Source organism: Uranotaenia lowii, chromosome 2 (assembly GCF_029784155.1).
Source record: "Uranotaenia lowii strain MFRU-FL chromosome 2, ASM2978415v1, whole genome shotgun sequence".
Lineage (NCBI taxonomy): Eukaryota > Metazoa > Arthropoda > Insecta > Diptera > Culicidae > Uranotaenia > Uranotaenia lowii.
In genome coordinates, this window is record NC_073692.1 from 314,156,343 (window position 1) to 314,175,564 (window position 19,222).

The following is a 19,222-nucleotide window of genomic DNA, read 5'->3' on the forward strand; positions in this document are numbered from 1 at the left end:
TGTAAATTAATTTTATTCTAATATAGTTAAATGAACAAAATATTTATCCTCTTCAAATCAGTAGTGGAACCAATACATACAAAAATCTATTTTTTAAATTATTGCTTAAAATCTTAAGTATCCGGTAGTAGACAGCTTCCCCCTATACAAAACTTACGATCAACAAATTAGGCCGGAACAAATTTCAAATCCTTCTTTTGTCACTCTGAATTGGAACATCGCGAGGGAGGGGGGGGGGGGGGGGGGGGGGGGGGGGGGGGGAACAATAAAAAAATAATGCGAAAAACAAATAAATTGGAATAAATTGCACGGAAGCTTGTATGCAAAAAATTGCAAACTATATCTTTGCACAAAACTTATGAATCAAATAATTTTTTATCGAATACTTCAATCAAATCAAGAAAACAAAAGGTGAAATAACATCCATCTTCTTAAATTTGGTTTTTTGGTCTTTTAATCTTTCAGATATTGGAATTTTTTATCAAAATTTACATAAATTACTTCAAACTTTATTTGGGGGAGGCAAAAAAGAAATTGATACTTGTTTCAGCCTTACTAAAAAAGAAAAATAAATTAAGAACCGTGACAGCATACAAATAAATAAAAACAAATAACACTCGTTAAAAACCCAAACATGCTTTGTTACTGAACGGTTACAATTCTCATAGCGTACACTGACAAAACATCTCACACATTAGTGTGTCAAATTTCACACATTTTGGAAATAAGTAGACCAACACATGCATATATTTGCTGATAATGTGTGAAACTATTGTGTGTGTGTGTGTGTGTCTGTGTGTGTGTGTGTGTGTGTGTGTGTGTGTGTGTGTGTGTGTGTGTGTGTGTGTGTGTGTGTGTGTGTGTGTGTGTGTGTGTGTGTGTGTGTGTGTGTGTGTGTGTGTGTGTGTGTGTGTGTGTGTGTGTGTGTGTGTGTGTGTGTGTGTGTGTGTGTGTGTGTGTGTGTGTGTGTGTGTGTGTGTGTGTGTGTGTGTGTGTGTGTGTGTGTGTGTGTGTGTGTGTGTGTGTGTGTGTGTGTGTGTGTGTGTGTGTGTGTGTGTGTGTGTGTGTGTGTGTGTGTGTGTGTGTGTGTGTGTGTGTGTGTGTGTGTGTGTGTGTGTGTGTGTGTGTGTGTGTGTGTGTGTGTGTGTGTGTGTGTGTGTGTGTGTGTGTGGTGTGTGTGTGTGTGTGTGTGTGTGTGTGTGTGTGTGTGTGTGTGTGTGTGTGTGTGTGTGTGTGTGTGTGTGTGTGTGTGTGTGTGTGTGTGTGTGTGTGTGTGTGTGTGTGTGTGTGTGTGTGTGTGTGTGTGTGTGTGTGTGTGTGTGTGTGTGTGTGTGTGTGTGTGTGTGTGTGTGTGTGTGTGTGTGTGTGTGTGTGTGTGTGTGTGTGTGTGTGTGTGTGTGTGTGTGTGTGTGTGTGTGTGTGTGTGTGTGTGTGTGTGTGTGTGTGTGTGTGTGTGTGTGTGTGTGTGTGTGTGTGTATGTGTGTGTGTGTGTGTGTGTGTGTGTGTGTGTAGAATGTTGCTCCCATTTTGCTTTTGGAATTCACTCTTCAGTTGTCAAAAAGCCGTCCAAGGAAGAAGAGCAGCGTATCATAATTTTGCTCGCGCTTCGCGAAAATCCGAGCTACTCGCGCGCAAAGCTGGCAAAATCGCTAAAACTTGCCAAATCAACCGTTACAAATGTAATTAAAGTGTTTGGGGAACGTCTGTCGACAGCCAGGAAGTCTGGATCGGGGGGAAATCGAAAACCGGAAGCCGCTGAGATGACAAAGAGAGTTGCCGGTTGTTTCAACCGAAACCCTAACCTCTCTTTCCGAGATGCCGCAAATAAGCTGGGTGTATCGCCTACAACCGTGCATCGAGCCAAAAAACGAGCCGGACTATCGACTTACAAGAAGGTAGGAACTCCAAATAGCGATGATAAACAAAATACGACGGCCAAAGCGCGATCCCGGAGACTGTACACGACGATGCTGATGAAATTCGACTGCGTGGTAATGGACGACGAAACCGTACATGATTTACCGGATCACAATTAATTACTTGAAATATTCTCTGGTTTGTTCGAAACCAATTTTGATACATTCTGAAACAGTTAATATTCCTAGTTGTAGCACAAAATAGATAGATGAAGTATTATTTTGAATTATATAAATTTCTTAGATACTTGCACGTAAAATAACTCACCAGTGTGGTGGCTTCAACAGTTGTAAAAACTTCTTAGCTGCAAACCGGAATAAATAAAGTAAAAAAAAACAAAAAAAAACCTACGTCAAAGCCGACTACAAGCAGCTTCCGGGACAGGAGTTTTATACGGCAAAAGGAAGGGGAAAGGTAGCAGATATTTTCAAGCACATGAAACTGTCAAAGAAATATCTGGTTTGGCAAGCCATCTGTACCTGTGGCTTGAAAAGCAGCATTTTCATAGCTTCTGGGACTGTCAATCAAGAAATTTACGTGAAAGATTGTTTGAATAAACGTCTGCTGCCTTTCCTGAAGAAACACGGTTGTTCTGTACTGTTTTGGCCGGATTTGGCATCTTGCCATTACGGTAAAAAGGCCATAGAGTGGTACGCCGCCAACAACGTTCAGGTGGTTCCCAAGGACAAGAACCCTCCCAACCCGCCAGAACTCCGCCCAGTTGAGAAATACTGGGCTATTGTCAAGCGGAACCTAAAGAAGACCAAAAAAACAGCTAAGGACGAGCAGCAGTTCAAGGCAAACTGGCTTTCTGCGGTGAAGAAGGAGGACAAGGTGGCAAGCAAAATCTGATGGCAGGGGTTAAGCGTCAGTCCCGGCAATTCGGATTTGGAAAAGCGGAAGCCTAAGTGAATATTGTTCCTGAATTTTATACTAATTAAACTTGAAAAAGAAATTTAATTTGATTTTTTAAATAAACGATTTCACTGATTTACACGCGTTTTCCCTTGACCAAATTTTGACCGTATCACCCTTTATAGATGAGGCATGGTCAGTTTGGTGAAACTTGTAAACTTATCCAATGCAAAACTCTCTCAAAGACTTAAAAAAAAGTTTTGATAATGATCTTTCTAATGTAAAAAAATGTGAAACCTGCTCACTGGTCCGTGATTTAATCAGATCAATATGACATTTGAGCGCTTTTTTTTTGTTATTCTCTTCTGTTTTCCACTCCTGACCCCGTAAGATATGTCAAAAGTTGAGTGAAATTGAAGCACTAAACGGCACCGCTTCCATTTCCTGTTAAAGGGCGATATTTTCTAAAATGTTTTTGAAATTTCTTCCAGAATAGAAATGCCAATTAGATTTCTCAATCTGCAATAAATCGTCAATCAACGACGTCACCATTATCTGCACCGAATGGATTCGAGCGGAAATATCTCCTGTTAATGTTGTTATTCTTCAAAGTTTAAAATTTATGCATGTCCTGTCTATTCTCACTCACAAACAACACAACACACGACAAACGAGGTTACCGGTTTGTATCGCAAATTTTAATGCTGGCTCTGTTTATCCGACCATGTATTGTGTCGAATCCCTCCCGGATGCTGATGGAGTCCCCGATAGCTGTTGTTCCCGTCCTCGAAAATTTTCCATTCTACGAACAATCCTTTTCCCGGTCGCTCTCCTCCACTCATCCTACCACTCAAAAATCCTAGATGAAAAAAAGTTTTTCTACCAGTATTAAAATCAATTATATACGATAATAAACCGTAATTTGATTTTAATTTACAACGGGGCACTCGGGCTCTCTGGAGTTGTTGGATTGTTGGGGACTGACCGGATGAGGGTTGGGGCTTGGAAAGGAGCAGTAGGGATTATCGTTCCATTTTGACGGCCATCAAGTACTGTCCATGAGAGGTCATGATGGGACTTGTAATATGGTATGATGGTTTTGAGTTCTCGTCATCGATGGGTGTGTTGGGGATGTTCAGTTTTGAAATTTATTTTGATGCAATATTAAAATTATTTTTAAAGATTGATGAATTTTTTTCCAACCTATTTTTATTAAGCATTCCGTCTCAAGACATAGATTTATTAACTCGGTCCAGAATGCCAGATGAATTTTTGTCGTTTTGTAATTGAGAAAAAAGGTAAACAAAAAGGTGTAAAATTTTCGACGAATTTTACTATGGCTATGGCTATTTTCCTTTAGAGATCTCTAAAAAAGTAAGAAGGATACATTTTTAGGTCTTCTTCTAGTATTTCAAACATATGTAGTAAACATAAGCTGTTTTTCGTTAAGTCGTTCTTGATCTACTCATTTTAAGCCCGCGATAAACTTGTACATTGTACGTGTATGACAATGCCCCGTTAGGACGTTTTTGCTCTTCTAGTTCTAAGCGCGCGATAATCTTCGGTGAGTTGTACCGGTGCTAAATGCATTGTACGCGTATGACAATGTCACGTTTTGCTCTTCTCATTTAAAGCGCGCGGTAAAATTCGGTGAGTTGTACAGGTGCTAAGTACATTGTACGTGTATGACAATGCCACGTTAGGACGTATTTGCTCTAAATAAGAACGCGATGTACTCGATAGTGTGCGACGCGACGATCATCAAATATTTAAATTTGCTTTGATCACATCCCTTCCCAAAGGGAATCCAGATCTTATTTACCTTTCCCACTAACAAACCACCCTTCCTGTGACGACCGTGGAGATTTAAAGGTGTATTCGGTCTCTAGTAGCAACGGAAGTCGAACTAACAATCCTTCCCTTTCCCCGATGAACCGTAAGGACGTGGCCGGCGCCGTTATTGACAATATAAGATAAGGAACCTTCGAAACGTGTACACAAAAAATGGTAAGCTAATCACAAGCCCCATTTTTTTGGATCTTTGTACAATTTTGATGGTTCTTGACAATCACGGAGTAGCAACTACTGAAATGTACGGTTTATCTAAGCTCAAGCTGAGCTCATGTGTAGTAAACATAAGCTGTAAATTGAATTTCAAAAAGTGGTGCTTTTCTTGCTTTTAATAACACACCTAAGTTTTTAAGTACGTTTTGTAAGAAAAAGTTATATTTTCACAAAAACTTACAATCAAAATAAATGTTAAAGGAATTTGTAAGCTAAATTTCTGAAAGTTCTGCTTTGAATAGCCTTTCAACACGGGAAAAACCATTGAAAAAAATCGAATCTAATCCTGTTTTCTGTTAACTAAAGTCACAAATTTTAAGTTTTTTTTTTTGAATCATAGGAGTGTTGGAGTTGTTTATCATACACGAAGAAGATTAAAAAATATTTAGATTATTTTAAAGATTTATTCGTGCACTTCAAATGCATTCCTAAAATGTCTGGTTTTATGTGAAAACTGTATTCACAATTTTCGTAATTTTTTGTAAAAAATAAATGTTTTTCCATCGGCGTGTCTTGCAAGTACGTAATAATAACATATTATAGGTATTTAAATCACGAGATTTTTTTTTTTGCAGGTGAGAGATACCGAAAATAGTAGGGAAGAGTGGTGTAACGTGGGCCACTCTGAATATCTCAGATGTCTGCTTAGATAAAGATCTCAATCCAACTGTCATCGTCGTCGCTTTGCGTAAGTTTATTTTTGTATATTTTATTGATACATGTACGCATCATATGCTTCTTTTATTTATCAAGCTAAAAAAATTGTCTTACATAATTAAACAAGCACCCGCAAATTGCATCGATAAGAACCCAAAGCTCATAACAAAAATATGCTCATACGATTATGATCTTAGTGTAGGACGAGGAAATAAACGGAAGGAATAAAATTATAAGTTCATTGTAAAACAGCTAAAACCCCGATTTTCTTTATTCATATGATGACAAAAAATTTTTTGAATAAATTGAAAAAATCCATTTTGCAAAATATGCAACTCATAAATTTTATGAATGTATCAACGGTTCGATACCGTCGATACCGTCGTGTCGTGAGCAAAAAATGCGTGCACTAGGGGTACGAAAAAGTATAAATATCGAGGTGGTTACGCAAATTGATCATTGTTGGGAAGAATGACAGCTTGGTGTTAATTACTTGAAAAAATAACAAAAAAAAACAAATTGGTCATTCGTTTGCAGATATTGTAATAAGAAGGAGCTTGGACACACTGGTTCCTCCTAGGAGAAGAACGGAACACTCGGTAAACTCTCACGATTTGTGTTAGAGTTTGTCGTGAAGAGATGCTGAGTGTTCTGTTTCGACTCTTAGGAGGAATCAAAGAAAGAGAGCGGGAAAGAAACCCCAAAATGGCAACCGTTGAGAGGATGGATCCCACGGCTACTGCCTCTCTGAAGGATCCCACGGTGGTTTCTGGTTCCCCGAAGGATTCCCACGCAAAAAAGGGCGCAACGGGAAAAAAGGGCACAACGGAGGAAAGTGCGACTACCAAAAGCGACAATTAGTTTTGTCATATTCTTTCACGAGGAAAAGAAATTTTTGATGAAACATCAATAAGTCACACAAACGCAGCCAATTTGCAAATCATAGCTTGTGGGGTATCTTGGGCCATCTGTATTTTTTATGTTTTTATACACATTCAGAAGTATTATATTTTTTTCCTATCTGTGAAGTTTTCTTATGAAAAATGAAGAGTTATGAAAAATATTTTGTCAATTTTTTTCCAATGTGATAGAGACGAACATAAATCCTATATAAGGTATTTGGACGAAACTTTCGCAAGCCAAATATAATGAACTTTGCGATCATACACAACTCTCTTTTTTATTTCCTCTAAAATTGCTTTCAAATAACTAAATGAATTATGAAATTTCAGTTTCATATCCCTGGTATAAAAAAAATCTGGAAAACGTACTGAAAAAAATCTGGAATACATAACACAGAATCCCACAGTTTTTTGCACCGGACGCATTCGGTTTACTCAGACGAGCACGTACATAGAATCGCTCGGTCAGATAATTATTTTTACTTCGTTGAAATAAAAAAAACGAATCTATATATATAAAAAGCAATTTCTGTAAGTTTGTTTGTTTGTTTGTTTGTCCTCTATAGACTCAGCCGTCTTAAGAGCTAGAGAGCTGAAATTTGGCATGGATGTTCATTAGGACCAGGAAGGATGAAAAATGTTTTCAAATTTTTGGATGACCCCTTCTGAAGGGGGTCGTCCATACAAGACAAATATTGTTTTCGCGATATTGACTATATTTTTCGTCGGATTGTGTTGAAAATTTGCACATGAGTGTTTTGAAAGACGAGCAATCGTATTCAGGTGTCAAATTTTGTGTAAGGAGACAGCCAAAAGGGTCGTCCATATTAACTGTTCGCTGTTTTTGCGATATTGACGTTATTATACATCGTATTCAGATGAAAATTGGTACATGATAGTTTTGAGTGACGTGCAATCGATTGAAGGTATCAAATTTATTGTAAGGGGCCGGCAAAAGGAGTCGTCCATATTAAATTTTCAGTATCTTAGTGATATTGTCGTTTTTATACATCGGATTGGGATGAAAATTTGCACATAGGAGTTATTAGGGACAAATAACTGATTTCACTTATCCAAACTAAGATCAGGGGTCGGCCAAAGGGGTCGTCCATGTTAACTATTCACTTTTGATGCGATATTTTCATTATTATACATCGGATTCAGACGAAAATTGGTACACTAGAGTTTTGAGAGATGAGCAATGGATTTCAGGTATTCAATTCAGTTTAAGGGGTCGGCAAAGGGGGACGTCCATATAAACCTTTCAATATTTTTGCAATATCGTCGTTATTATACATCGTATTGGGATGAAAATTTGCACACGGTAGTTTTCAGGGACGGACAATCGATCTCAGATGTCAAATATTTTGCCAGGGGTTGACGGGAGGGGTCGTCCATATAAATTATTTTTTTTCATTTTTTTTAAGCAATATTGACGTTATTATAAAATGGATTGCTTTGAAAATTTGCACACGGGAGTTTTGAGGGAAGGGCAATCGATTTCAGATATCAAAGTTTATATAAGAGCCCCCGGGGTTAGCTTTTTGGCAATAATTGCGTTGTTATGCAGTGATTTAGTCGAAATTTATACACGTGGTTTGTGATTCCTGATTTAATATTTAATTACAGACGACAGACAAAGTGATCGTCCAATATTTTTGCAATTATTACTTAACAATGAATCTGGAAAATGCTTGGCAATTGACTTTCATACAAACTGTTTATAACATATTCCAAGTTGAAAGCGAAACGGAGTTCGTATGGGATCAGCTAGTTTAATTATAAATTAAAACCTCATAAAATCTGCCAGCCTGTCTTTTCATGTTTACTTAAAGACTATCATTTGCGCTCATTCTTGTTTATTATGAAAATAAAACAATTCCTGTGGTAACTATGGTAACGCACTATGAGAGATTGTCATACAAACAAGCAGACAAACTTATACAGTGAGCGAAATAAGAATGTGTTTTGCTTGTTTAAATATGAATGTTAGAAATCACGAAAGTTTTCTTCTACATTCTACATTCCTTAACGCTTGAGGAGCATCTCTTAAAACCCCCTTTTAATACCTTTGAAAACATTTGGAATTCAAATATTTCTCAGAAGAATTATTATTCCCTTTTACACAGTTAATTTTTAAATGAAATCTTGTTTTTGTTGAAAAACTCAAGTGGTACTATTCTTATTTCGCACTTATTTTTCACATTTTTGGTCGTTAACGCCAATTGCTACGTCCAAAAAAAGTAAACTTATGATCGATTTATCCGTTGAGCAATTCAGAACAAACTGTAATAGAAAATTTTCGTGATTTTCAATCATTTATATTTTAACAAGTGGTACCATTCTTATTTCGCTCACTGTATTCAAATTGTATTCAATTGTTGCGATCTGGGACATAGAACAGCTATCGGAGGAGTGGAAGGAGGAGGTTGTAGAGTATAAGCCAATGGAACAAACAAATAAGAATAGCTAGTAGATTGAAAATGATCATTTATCTCAGTGTGTTAAATAATTCTCACAGCAGTGTTGCTTGAGAACATTCTTCATGGACTTGGAGTAAGAGAACTTTACGAAAGCAGGAGAGAGTCTAAAACAAAGAATGCTATCGAGAGATAGACATCGTCGTTTTCGTATCGAACGGCAAACACAAGGCCGAGTGAGAGATCGGTTAAAAGAGTGACGCATTAGGAACGAGTTGTGCTCAGGGCGTTTCCGAAACACGTGGTGCGGAACACGACAGGGGTAATACGCCCCATCTACAAGAAGGGCGACAAATTGGACTGTGAGAACTACCGAGCGATCACTGTCCCCAATGCCGCCTACAAAGTGTTGTCCCGAGTCCTACTCCGCCGCCTAACGCCACAAGCAAACAGATTCGTGGAAAGTCATCAGGTCGGCTTCATGGAGGGATGGTCAACGACGGACCAGATATTCACATCACAGCAAATCCTTCAAAAATGCCGTGAACACCAAGTCCCTACGCACCATCTATTCATCGACTTCAAAGCCGCATACGACACGATCGACCATGAGCTATGGAAAATCATGGACGAGAACGGCTTTTCCGGGAAGCTGATCAGACTGATCAAGGCGACGATGGATGGAACGCAGTGTTGTGTGCGAATTTCGGGTGAATTGTCGAGTTCATTCGAATCGCGCAGGGGGCTTCGACAAGGTGATGGTTTATCCTGCATGATGTTCAACGTTGCGATAGAAGGTGTTATTCGACGAGCGGTGGGTGAAATGCGGGGCACGATTTTCAACAGATCCAGTCAACTTATCTGCTTTGCCGATGACATTGATAAAGTCGGCAGATCATCTGCGGCGGTGGAAGACATCTACCGCAAACTCAAACGCGAAGCAGGAAGGATTGGGTTGATGATTAATACGTCCAAGACGAAGCTTGTCCAGTAATAACAAGGTCACGATCGACGGCGACGAGCTGGAGATAGTCGAAGACTTTGTCTATCTCGGCTCACTGGTGACCGCAGACAATGACACCAGCCGTGAGATCCGGAGGCGAATTATCAGGGAAGTCGTGCCTACTATGGACTCCACAAGCAACTGCAGTCGAGAAGACTTAGCCCTCGCACGAAATGTAACTTATATATGACGCTCATTAGACCGGTTGTTCTCTACGGGCACGAGCCATGGATATTGCTCGAGGAGGACTTGCGTCCACTCGGAGTATTCGAGCGACGAGTGTTAAGAACCTTCTTTGGCGGCGTTCAGGAGAACGAAGTGTGGAGGCGAAGGATGAACTACGAGCTCGCGCGACTCTACGACGAACCCAGTATCCAGAAGGTGGTGAAGGCTGGCCGGATACGCTGGGCGGGACATGTTGCGAGAATGCCGGACGACTGTCCTGCAAAACAGGTGTTCGCTACGAATCCGGTAGGAACAAGACGAGCGGGGGCGCAAGGAGCGAGGTGGTTAGACCAAGTGGAGCGTGATCTGGCGAACGTGGGGTGCCCGAAGAATTGGAGAACGGTTGCCATGGACCGAGTGAATTTTAGGAATTATGTTCGTCAAGTTATGTCGTGAGACAGAATGCTATGTAAATAAATAAATTCAAATTGTTTTCAATAATTCGACGGTCATTTCTTTTAGTTACGATTGTGAGACTCACGATCACATTTTGGAAGTTGCTTATATGTTTATTAAAAAATGGGAAATTGTACATGTATTTCAGCGAAACTCAGGCGCCCGTTCCTTTAGTGGCTGTCCTTTAATTTTTCAAATACTTTCGGATAACTGAAAACGTTTGAAAAGATAGCATAATAAAGGTAGCCCATAAGAGTGCCTAGTTTTAAAATCAAAGACGGGTGACCTGATAAGCTGATCTACTCGTTTTTAAATAACTTCTCATAGAGGGTAGGTCCATAAAACTGACAATGATAAAATTATAAATACGCTCCAAATCTTTAGATCGGAACTGATCTCTTCTAAACTTGTTAGAATATCCACGTAAAATTTAAAAAAAAACCGGTCCAAGCCGATTATTTTTCATCGACATGGAGCGCTTTCGAAAGGCGGTATGATCTTATTAGTGACTCTGAAGCTACTCGAAACCGTATTTTTATAGAGATTGACGTTTACAACAATATATTGTACGTTACAGTGTTTTGTGATCAGTGATCCAAAATTTAGCCTTTTAGTTACTTTTTTTCAAACATATATATTTTTTACTATTTTACTTCATTTTTCAATCTCTTGAAAATGTGAGAGTTCTGAAATATGAGCTTTTCTTTAACAAATTGATAACCTTCTATTAAACATTAAGTTAATGTTTTTTCCGATTTTTGTCAGCGTGATTTCTCATAGTGCATTACAGTTTTGTTGATTTTTCTGTGATCGTGGAGTTTGACAGCTCTGTGCGCTAGTGGCGACTGGGACTCCTGGCTGAGAATTAGGCTTTTCCAGTGATCCATTGCTAATTTTCATGTTAACAGTCCCTTGGTCGTAAAAATCAAAGCTTTTAAACGCAATGCCGGAAAAAATACCGGTTCTGACTATTCCTGCTTACTATGTAGATGACTTTTCTTCTACGAAAACCTGTTCTTTAAAACTTTGCATTCAATGTTGAATGTAGGAATATATACAATTGCGTTCAAAAAAGAATGAAATCGCTTGAAGCTGCACACTCTCTTCCAACTTTGACAAGCTGCCATTTCACTCTCGGTTGATATTTTTTCATGAAATTTTAACACAATATAGTTCAACTATTCAACTTATGCTCTACAAAATTTCGAGTCTTTACAATGACTGAAAACAAAGATTCTGCTATTCTCGTAAACCAGAGAAATTTGGAAATAACGAAGTTTTCCATACTTAACATCCGTCCAAAAAAGAAAGAAATCGTCTGTTGTGCGATATGAACCTCATTTTCAACCCGGCACCATTTTGTATCGCTTTAATCGATTTTGACGAAACTTGGCCTGGTACTAGATCAAACAATTTTCCATCTTTGTACCAAATTTCAGATAATTCATTGAAAATTTTCAAACAAACAGCAAATTTAGTGAAGAAATTCCGAATTTTACGAGAATAGCTGTATCCAATCATTGTAAAGACTTCAAATTTGGTAGAGGGTTAGTGAGATAGTCGAACTATCTATTATATAAAATTCTCTTGTAACGGTGTTTGTAGTACTACTCCTCCGAAATGGCCCAAACGATTCAAATGAAATTATTTTTAGAATATTCTGTAGCCATGCGAATCGGTTTATATCGAATAAAAATAACAGAAAGTCGCATAAATTGTCCGCAATAAGTAAATTTGTAGTTTTTTGAATGAAATGAAAGTCATGGCTTCCATTTTTTCGAGTTTTTTTTTCCTTTGGGCTGTTTATTTTTCGTCTCCAAGGTCGAGGCGTCGTGACCTGACGTCGTTAGAAGATAGTAACCATGGCATAGCATACTGATCAGTGAGAGTATTTTGGCGCGTATTTCTCAACCAAGCATATTTTCAATGCAAGTGGTGGCGATATGATGCTTTGATGTGATTTTTTTTGTTCTTGATTCCTAGCTCATTTCTACAGCACATGGTTATGAATGACGCCTAGATGTGACTCAGGTTGACATTTTGCTGATCGAATACAACATAAAATATTTGTTTTGCCAAAATCTGAAATTGAAACGTCAGGCATCCATTTTTAGAGATTTTCTTTTCTTCGAGAGGTTTGTTTTTCGTCTCCATGGGCGAGGCGTCGCTAGCAAACGTCGTTGCAAGATACCAAAGCATACTGTTCATTGATCGCTGGAAAAATTTAAAAATTAGGCGCCTATTTCTCAACCAAGTACCCATATTCCTTTTGCACGTGGGGGCGATATGCAACCTAGATGAGTTTTTTTTTTCTTGCTTATTTGTACACAGCACATGGTAATATATAACGCCTAGATGTGACACGGATTGATATTTTATCGATCGAATCAAAACCATATAAACGATTTCAAATATTAAAACCATTTTTAATTCGTGTTAATTTAAGTAGTAAATTGTTGTCCAAAAAATATGAATTTGGTAAAGATAAATATGAAATAATGTTATGACACATTGCGGACGTTTGAAAATAAGAAATTGGGAAGCTTTACATTCAATTTCGTATAATCCAATACGCCTAGAACGCTAGACACAATAACTGAACAAGAATCTATTCTATTCTATTTTGTGTATTTATAGAAGATTTTAACCAACTTGGTCATTCGTCCTCTCAACAAGAGTCTGTTCTTTGAAATAGATTGGATATGATTGAAGCCTTTTAAAACTGAATGAACTATTTAATTTTTTGCAATTGAAGTTATCAATAAAATAATCTACGTTTTAATGACAAAAAGTGAGGATATGCATTTTCTGGAAGAATTTTCAAATAAGAAAGTAGACTAGAGCAAGTGCAAACTATCAACTTTTACAAAAAATGTATACATTATTTCTTCATCTAAATAATTGTTGGGCCCAAAAAAAATTTGAATAAATAAACTTAACTCTTTTTTTTAAATCATTCACCAAAAAACTGTTTACACGTTAACACAATTCAAGTACAAAGTTAACATAAAAAGTGTGTTTTTGTTTTACATATTTTGGCTATATAGGAGAGACTTTTGATTCACTTTTTTGTTGAAAAGTTTATTTGTGATTGATATTCCAGGGGCAGCAGATTTTTATGATGAACTTTTAATATGACCTGAAAGTGTTAAAAATTATATTAATTCCTGTAATTTCTTAGGTGGAATAAGTGAAAACGCGCCATTTAGCTATGAAACATCTACAATTTAAGAATTTTATCTCCAAAATGGCCAGAAAGGATATCCCGAGTGTTGAATCTGAAGCGGATATTCAAAATTATTATAAAGGTCTTTATAAATCAAGGTCTTTTGGTTGAACAGCATTCAGTGAAATTGAAGTACCAAGCATTAATTTATTCCGGAGAAAAACTTAGGATATAGCAATGAAAGTTGATAAAACAGACAAACAAGAACAAGTATTAAATTAATTTTAAAGTCTTTTCACTGACGCATCTGAAAAAGACCTATGTGTTTTCACTTGCCCCAATAAATGGGACAAATGTATACTTCGATATTTCTTTTTGTCAACATAACTAATTTTTTATTTTATTTTTTTTTTTTTGAAAAAAATACCTTTTTTCAGAGAATATGAAAGTTGAACTGTGGTGATATTCTTTAGGATTTAACCGGTGTTTCATTTTTGAAAATTAAGATTTACAGTAAAAAAGACACATTATTTTTATTAAGGTTTTGTTTATATGATAATTTCCAGGAATCAAAATGAACTCATGAAACCATCGAAGCCCGTTACAGATTATTTCTGTTCGATCTATTAAATTTAAAAAAATCTGCTTTTCAATTGAATGTTATTCAATCTATAAAATATAACGTAATCCTAAATAAAATCGCAGATCACCACCAACAATGTTCAGGAAATTTTGAAATCAGAACTGCTTCAATTAAAATCTTTAAAATAATGGGTGAATATATCTAAACATATGTTTTCCTCTTTTCAAAACCAATCGTTTCTTTGTTCAAAGTTCAAAGGAATTAAAAGGAATTAATTTGCATTTTTTGCTTGAATAAAAAAAAGGAATTTGCAATACGCAAAATCGCCAAATTTAATGCCGTGACAAGTGCTGTTGGGAACACTTTAAGTTGAAATGAGTACAGTCTTTAACTTAAGTATCAGGCGAATCTTTTTGGAAATGATTTTGGTGAAAATATGGATTTTAATTCAAACTGATCCGAAGGATGAGGATGGTGAATAAAAAGCTGTTTGAAAATGGTTAGTAAAGTTTTTTTTTCTTATGTTTTTTTTTATTTCTTCAGCTCTAAAAAATACACCATCCAAAGCTAATTGGGAGCCGAAAGCACTGCGTTAGGCAAAATATTCGGCAAATACTCCAAAAATTGTCCCAATATTAAAAACAATATAACAAAACGGAATAAACTTACTGAATGGAATACAGCAAATGAAATGCACATATTATCAACATACAAATATTTATTGAACAAGTTACAAAAGTTGGATTTTAAAAGACCCGTTGAGTTTAATTTCTTTGGTTTAATTTTGATAGAATTGAGTGAAATGATTCGAGTAAAGGGAAAGAAGGGAAATGTAAAGAAAACTAGGAAAAATTTAAAATGGACGCCAAATTGAACATGGTAAGACGAAGTTTACCGGGTCTGCTAGTATTATGTAAAAATTTCATGAAAAAATATCAACCGAGAGAGAAATGGCAGCTTGTCAAAGTTGGAAGAGAGTGCGCAGCTTCACGCGTTTTCATTCCCTTTTGAACACAACTGTATTTACTGAAGAAAATACTTTTAAATCAAAAACATAACGACCATCTCTCTCTTCGACCCTAAGGAAAACCTGTCCGAGTGTATGATGTCCTGTTCAGTTAATACCAGATACCGGTTAAAGCTAATTTTCGTGTCCAAAAATGTCGAAACCTTTGGGAAGGAAAAGTTGCCCAGTCCATCAGCAGGATGAAGTTGGGTCCTCCATCGTGCGGCATTGGACGGACAGCCAACCAACACATTCCGGAATTTCACCCTTGACACCACAAAATGAACTCTCCCGCCACAGTGGATGATGTATCAAGCGGCCAACCAGACCAGAAAAAGCTGGAAGGTGGAAGCATGCAGACAGGAGGATGTCCTGGTAATATTCCGTCGGTCAGAATTTGCATGTTGTTCATCCGCTCTATTTCTTCTCACTTTCCCGGGAAGCAATATTACTTTCGGATTTGAACTGGACTGGATGAAGGAATGAAAGTAGGGCGAGGATGGAACGATGAAACATGCTAATGGGAGATGTGGGCTTCGACTTGTTGAAAAAGTTGTACGATGACTGGCGTTCAGTCGACTCGGTGCGTACTCCGAGCGCTTCGATGAAAATATAATTTGCATGCTTAAACTGATTAAAGGCGTGGGCCTGGCCGTTGAGCTGTGAGCTTCAATGGGTGTAATACAATTTATTTCGTTTGTAAATTGTTCGTTGAACTATTCTAGAAGCAACAGAGCAACGTTTCAGAGCAGTTTTAATCTGTCGTATTTCTGCCGTTGCAATGGCAATGCATTGGTGAAAAATTAAAATTATTTTAGATTTTAAGTTAATTGTAATTTTATGAAGATTTACCTTAACAGAAAAAAATCTAGTTCAACTTAAATTAGAACCACACCCGATTCGAAGATCATACCAAAACGGTTACTCAAATCTCTCTCAGCTAGATGTTTTTTAAATATTTATTCGGAAAACAGAATTATATCTTCTTTTGATGATTTCTTTTTTCAAACATACACTGCAAAAAATCGACACTTATAGAATATGTTCCTTCACACATAAGCCAAAAAATCTCTGCTACTATTTGATTCAAATAAGATTTATGTTTGAGTAATAGTTTTAATTGGATTGGAATATGATGTTCATGACCTTACACATAACTTTTATGAATATCATCTTTGAAAAATTTCACTCTTCCAAAATGGCCGAGATTGGAAAAGAAACACAAGGTGCCGGTGAAAAAAAAACCTTTCTTGAAACATTAAAGGCAAATAAGGTTGGTAAATTTCATTACAAACTTTTATAACGACGTTATTAACGTTAACCACGGAACGTATATGTATTTTTTTATTCTCTCTCTCGTTCACAGCAAGTTTTGATGATAGTTGCAAATGGCCCATGTAAAAGAATGCTGAATTCGGGAAAGGAACCTTGGATATCTCGGATGATAAGCCACCGAAAAAGACAACAGTGTAGTGACGAAAACCAGCTTTGAATGTTGTATACAAGAAAGTTTAATGAATAAAAAATGTTATCATCGAAAACAAAATCACAATTTCCCTGCTTAATTCCAAACGCCGGAAACTATATTCGAAGAAAAACATATTTTCAGGCGTTTTCTTAGCGCATATAATATCCATATGTGTGAATTAATAATTTCCATGTGTCGCATATAAACCTGAAATATTTCCTGAAGCTATGTGTGACACATAAATTTTAATTGGGAGACAAATTGCAAAAATCTATATAGGCTGACACATACCCCTTATATGTGGATTTTTTGCAGTGTACTATCGATATTTATACATATATTATATCTTTATTTGACGGAAGTTAGCTTAGCTTAGCTTAGCTAAGCTTGATTGACTACTCACATCCATCTTCAATCATTGAGTCCGAAATGCTTCTTCAACATTTTCTTTCGTATGAATATACCAATGCTAGATGGAATTATTTTTTTAATGTTTTCATTATTTGGAAAATATCGTTATGAAAATAAATACATTTCGAACTCCAAGATCGTAGGCGTGGCTCAGTAGAACGAGTTACACATCTCCAATGGTTGCTACTCCGTGATTAACCGAGGCAATCAGTTTTGTTCAGAGGTCAAATCACATTCACAATGCTCAAACCTGATGCTCTCTCTTTCTACATCAATAACGGCGCCGGCCACGTCCTTGTAGTCAATGGATAGATTGGAAAATATAGAAAAGGATGAAAGATCAATCTTGTGCTTTAGGACCGAGGTCACCTCTGCATCCTAGCAAAATTACTTTGGTTTGGAGGTTTGGGTAAAAAGAGGTGATCGGGAGACACTTTTGACTTGGTGTAATTAACACTATCAAACCTATTCTTCTAAACTCCTACTATGAAATTAGTTTATGACTTTTTCCCCAATAATCTTTCCTGTCTCAATTTTACTTTAAGTTTCACTACTAAAACTTAATTTTTAAACAAATCTGGCTTAATTTTGAAAACTTAAAAAAAAGATCTATTTCTCATTTAAAAGAAATAAAATGTATTGAATAAACAAGTTGAATACGTGTTTGACGAATTTTGAGATCTATCGCAAATCAATCACAAGTGTTACTTTACTTTACTGTATTGATTGAAAAATAACAAAAACTTGAAAACTTGTGTAAAATTGATTGATTTCGCTCGTATTTACTGGCTCCAAAGTAAGTTTGCAAAAATTTTAATGTTTCAATTTGGGTAAAATTACACAGAAAATTATATATTCTTGGGAGGAAACCTTAAAACAAACCTTGAACTCTTTTGTTTGGAATTTAAAAAAAATAACTAATTATAGGATTAAAATTAAAAAAAAAGCAAAGTGTTTCTCTTAAACAACATAACCCAGTAAACGAGGTAATCCTTCCGGTTCATTTAAACTAATTCGTGGTTTCTCAAAAATCGTACACCAATTTGAGTTAGTTTTTCTTTTGAGTTCTAAACATAATATTTTTAAAAAATTCTTTATTTCCCTGATATTTATATAAAAAAAGAATGACTAGTGAAAATATTCAAAAAATTCTGTGATTGTGGTACTCATAACCATCATATTTTTAATTAAATTTTTTAAATTAAATTGAATAAACGACAAGAATTTGAAAAGATCATCAATCAAATCTCAAGATGATAAAATAACTTAATTTCATCAATCACGGATCACGCTCTGGTTATCCGAAGATTTCTTGATAGTTATTCGAATTTATAACTGTTTCTGTTCACATTTTATAACCATTTGGCACAAATTAAATTTTCCAGCCGGAAAAAAACACAACCGTCATCCTGTTATCTTTATTTGACAGAAGTTAGAGTCGAAAAAGACTGGAAAGTAATCCAATTCACCAAAACTGCAATTCATAAAGTAAACTTATAGAAATTCCAATTTTCTCAGTAGACTGAGTCGATTTAGGGTCATTTTGGATTTTCTCAAACCCTGAGGTCTTAAAAGCTTCCCGATCAGAAGAGGAAAACTAAATTATATCAAGATGAGATATTTTGATATTCAATTTTTTCCTATCTGGATGAGTAATAATTCAGTACTCGTAGGATGTTAAAATATCGCTAATTATATCAAAACGTCTATGCAACCATAACTTATTCATATCAGCCGTTGTTATAATTTAAACAAAATTATAACTCATCCAGAAAGGATATAAAGGGTGATACGGTCAAAATTTAGTTAAGGGAAAACGCGTGTAAATCGGTGAAATCGTTTATCTTTATCTTTATCAAGTTTAATTAGTATAAAATTCAGGAAAAATATTCAGTTAAGCTTCCGCTTTTCCAAATCCAAATAACCGGGCCTTACGCTTAACCCCTGCCATCAGATTTTGTACAGCCACCTTGTCCACTTTCTTCGCCGCAGAAAGCCAGTTTGCCTTGAACTGCTGCTCGTCCTTAGCAGTTTTTTGGTCTTCTTTAGGTTCCGCAGTATTTCTCAATTGGGCGGAGCTCTGGCGTGTTGGGAGGGTTCTGGTCCTTGGGAACCACCTGCACATTGTTGGCGGCGTACCACTCCATG